The sequence below is a fragment of the Littorina saxatilis genome, unplaced genomic scaffold (assembly GCF_037325665.1).
Source record: "Littorina saxatilis isolate snail1 unplaced genomic scaffold, US_GU_Lsax_2.0 scaffold_316, whole genome shotgun sequence".
NCBI classification, from domain to species: domain Eukaryota; kingdom Metazoa; phylum Mollusca; class Gastropoda; order Littorinimorpha; family Littorinidae; genus Littorina; species Littorina saxatilis.
The window spans coordinates 7,501-12,436 of NW_027127913.1; positions in this window are offsets into that span (position 1 = coordinate 7,501).

A 4,936-nucleotide genomic window follows, 5' to 3' on the forward strand; every position below is an offset into this window, starting at 1 on the left:
ACACAGACAGACACACAGACACACAGACAGACACACAGACAGACAGACACACAGACAGACACACAGACAGACAGACAGACACACAGACAGACACACAGACAGACAGACACACAGACAGACACACAGACAGACAGACACACAGACGAAAACAAAATAAAATTCCTATTTACATGTATATCAACAATTAGCGCTGAGTTACCAACATTTTGGTGAGTGGGTCGCATGTTTATTTATTAAGAAAACTATAGCGCATAACTTATTAACTAAATGTGGGAAGGTATGACTGAGATTTCAGTCAATCTTGCCCAGAGCAACGACTGTTCTCCTCTTTGTGGCACTGTGGTGCTGACTGGGGCAAATTAATGGAGCGGAGTGGCAGCCGGGTAGACTCTATTGTTCACATTTTCGTCCGGACTTTGAGCCCACGTTTCTCCAGTCGGAGGCTTTGGGCAAGATTGACTGAAGTCCCAGATTTACACACAAATAGACTAGTAAAACCACTATGGAGTCTATGATGACTCCATCAGTCCATGAGCTGCCCTCTTGCTTTGAAAACTTAGGGAACACTGCTTCAGCGATGCCTGTGGACTTTTTCAATCATACCCCTTCAAAAAATTTTCGTTAAGCGATTTACGCTCAATTTTACGTAATCTTGATCAGTGCTGTCCAGATGCCCAACCAGGTATTCAAACCGTGTGGTCGGCCATGATCACTGACAATGTGACATGCGTAGCATATAATCGACCATACGATGTGCAAAAACAAAAAATTACCTTCCTGGTTCTCTCCCTCAGTATCTTTTCCGCTTCGAATACATCAGAGGTGCGTTGCATAGAGCAAACGATCTGTTCGCGAAGAGACAAAAAGTTTTCATGTTGTAGGCAACGCTATGTTCGCGGCGAACTGTTCGCGGCGAACTCAATTCTACCCTCTCTACCTATTTTCAAGTAAATGGACCCATCTCTTCGCGAGAATCAGTGCCTTCCTTGGTGGAAAGGTCAGGCTTCGGGTAGGTCTTTCCGAAGACGAAATATCAAGGTATGTTGATCTATGTTGCTCTATGACTGTTCTGAATGTAGGCAAAGATCTTGAAATTTGTTCAAGATCTTTGAGTTTGAGTGAGATCATTGACATTGTCGACATTGCCACGTCCGGCTGTCACTCGCTCAGTGTGACCTCGACTGGCTCGAGATCGAGTCTGCGTGTAGCCAAAACCGAAACTAGAAATGTGTTTTTCATCCCAGCAACGTGGACAAGCTTGGCATATATTGTAATTGTCGCTTCTTTGCATTAAAGGCACAGTAAGCCTCCCGTAAACCATCACAGATACGGTCAGGCTTTTACACACAGTACAAACACCCTTTCATTTAAACACTCATCGCTTGAGAACATCCTTGGTGCCCTCCGTAAAGAACGAACAATTTTCAAAGAATTTATTTTTGCGTGGTTTATCTATCGTGAACCCGTGTGATTCAGTTTCCCTTTTTCACAATGTAGTCGTCAGTTAGTCATTTGAATGCGACTCGATGTGAGCTTATCTACAATAGCACGTTTTTTATGCACGAAACAAACGGCTGTGGTTCACAAGAACTCTAGCGATGGCTTTTGACTGTTGAGAGGAACGGCGATATGCATAAACCGTCCGGGCTTTTCTTTTTTCAAACTGTCAAAACTTCGAATTGTACTGATCTTGTCTTGATGAAAAAAGAATTCTTTTATGATTAAAGAATGTTTGTGTAACAAGCTGTCAATTTATTATTTAGATTTTAAAAGTTAGGTCTAGCGCAAAAACGCACCACGGTCCAAAAACATTCTGATAATCATCGATCCACGGCTATCGCCAGTTTACATCGATAGAATGAGACCCGAAGGGAAGTAACTCATTTTTGACCAGAGACGAGTTGCCCAGAGCGGTTCGCCACGGGTCGCTCGCAGTGCGAATGACAAAAAGCCGTTTCTTAGAGCAGTGCAGGAAAGCGCTCGCGAAGCACTCGGCGAGCGGCTTTGGTATATGCTCGCCCACCGCCCGCCGCGTTATCCAAGATGGCGGCGGTGTTTACACTGCGATGCCGTGTAACGTGTTGCGATCTTCTCGGCGTGGTTTTCGACGTGACCCGAGGGATCCACCGCTTTTCAAGGTTCAGGGACTACCCCAGCTAAATTTCCCATCATAACTACATTCTCTCTGAAGATTTCACCGACCGAATCGTCTACTAGTTTAAGAAGTACAACTTTTTTTCATATCTCGCAGCAATCGTGCTTTCTTCGTCGCCATCGTGAAGCGATTTGCCTCGTTGTGAGCCCGTTGCATAGACCAATCCAGAGCAACTTTTCTCTGACCGGGCTATTGTGATTCTGAGCAACGCATGGCTGAGTTCAGGATGGGTCCAAAAAGTGTTCGAGACAATCTGCAAAATTAATTCTTTAAAAATTGCTCGCTCTTTACGTAGGGCACCTAGGATGTTCCCGTTTGGTGAGCGTTCAAATGGAAGGGTGTTTGTACTGTGTGTAAAAGCCTGACAGTATCTGTGATGGTTTACGGGAGGCTTACTGCCCGGGCGTGATTTCCGGTATTGAATATTCACAACAGCCGTCCAGCACCAAAACGAGGCGCCATTGTTGTACAGCACCAAGTCCACGAAAATAAATTCTTTGAAAATTTCTCACGCTCGACAGAAAGCAGCCAGGATGTTCCCGTTCGGTGAGCGTTCAAATGGAAGTATGCTTGTGCTGTATGTAGACGCTCGGGGAGCTCTGTGATGGTTTATGGGAGACTTTCTGTGCCTTTAAGCTTGGATTTATTTTAGCGCCTGTAAACTTTAATATCAACAATGGGTTAAATTCAGAAACAATGGCGGGGAGACGTGTGTGACGTGCCAGTTTGGGTCACTTGATCTTCATGTCAAAGACGATCAAAGTCATGTTCGTTGGGGATTTTGTCAGGCATGCTACTTTTCCGGTAATTGCCGGAAATCCGATAAAGCCGTTTTCAAAATCCGGTAAAGTCAAATTTATTCCGGTGAAGTTGAAACATTTCCGCAAAAACGATCCGTGTGAATATCGCGCAACGCGACCGGGCGCCGGTCTCAATGAAGCCAGCGCACAGTAGTGTTGTTTTCACCAGTTTGGAGGTGTGTTGAATGGTGGTGGGGGGAGGCTAAAATGGGATTTTTTAACAAGATCACAACACTATTACAGCCTTGAAAATGATGCCTAGAATGCACCAGATTGCACAGATTTTAACCGGTTTTTTTTTTAAATTTCCGGGGGGGCATGCCCCCGGACCCCCCTACTTGGCTCGCCTGCTTCGCAGGCTCAGGCTTGTTGCTTCGCCACTGGCACTGCGCGCTTCTTTCAGGCCTGTTTGTTTTTCAAGGCCATGAAACCAGGCGATGGTGTACCTCAAATTGTATGGCAAAGTTGAAAATAAAGAACCCATCACACATACATGTACTTTAATTTCAATCCACCCAATAGTTTTTGAGAAAATGGGTTTACAAGATTTAGCTCTGGAAATGTGAAATTGTGCAAGTATATATTCATGTGTGTGAGTGAGGGTGTGGGAGTTGAATGTGTATGAGTGTAGAGAGAGAGAGAGAGAGAGAGAGAGAGAGAGAGAGAGAGAGAGAGAGAGAGAGACAGACAGACAGACAGACAGACAGACAGACAGACAGACAGAGACAGACAGAGACAGAGAGAGACAGAAAGAAAGAAAGAAAACAATGAAAACAACATTCTTGTTACTGATTACAAATCATGATATGTATTTCTATGTGTGTATGAAAGAGAATTAAAAAAAATATAATAAAAAAAGTGCAACAGTTCTCACTTTGTGTTGAATAAACAATAGATCCAGAGGAGCGAATTACTGTGTGGTTGTGTTTACTTTGACACGTGCTTTCTGTACATGCAACTTTTACCGTGACCGTGATTTGCCACTGGTGTTCGTGATCGTGAAAACAAAAATCAAGGTAACTGTGATCGTGAAAGCTAAAATTTCTCTTCCCGTGATCGTGATGATACCCCCCCCCCCCCCCCCCCCCCTTTGGGGCCCTCATCGTAGGCCATTGACCGGTCACACGATGAACGATAGACGAACGATTGACTAACGAGTTCCCAGACAGTTGCAATTAATGTTTCCCGCCCGCTGTACACGCCTAAAACGTCTCCTTTATATCTGAGTAAGAAACTGTTCTTCCAAAGAGTTTTGAATCGACAAAAAGACGCTGTCCGCCACTGTCCGCCATTAGTTTACGTCACGGCGTGAAGGCCGCAACGACGCGTTATGATTGACTCTGCCCTTGCGATTGACTGACGACTGGGTCGCAGGAATAGAATAAGTTCTAAAGCTCAAAACTACGAGGGAATCGCATGAGACTGAGTCGAAGACTTGTCGTAGCTATTTTCCACGACTCAGTCGCCCCTGTGACAGGGTAAATCTCACGATTGTATCGCGTGTGTGACTGCCCTCTTAGTGCGGCCGCGGGGTATGTAATTGACAACGTTGTTGAGTGTTGTCTGAGTAAAATAAAATAAAAAATAAAAATGCGTTGCGTTCAATTTCATTCAGTGAGTTCGATAGATCAACTAAATGTATTAATTATGCGTCATGTGACTTGTTTTTATATTTACTGGACTAAATAAGTCAAGGCAGCACTGTCACGCCCTCATTTTTTAATCAAATTGATTGAAATGTTGGTCAAGCAATCTTCGACACAGTCCGGACTATGGGATTGAATTTCAGCTCGGCAGCGTAAATATTAGTTATTTATTTTGCTCATTAAAGTTTTCATTAAAATCGAATTTTCACTAACAGATTTACAAATGATTGCACCGTATATCTCAATTTCTCCTGAATCAAAAAATATATACATATGTAATGTTTACTTTACAAAATGTGCTCAGAATTACAGAAAATAGGTCAAGTAAGTACTGC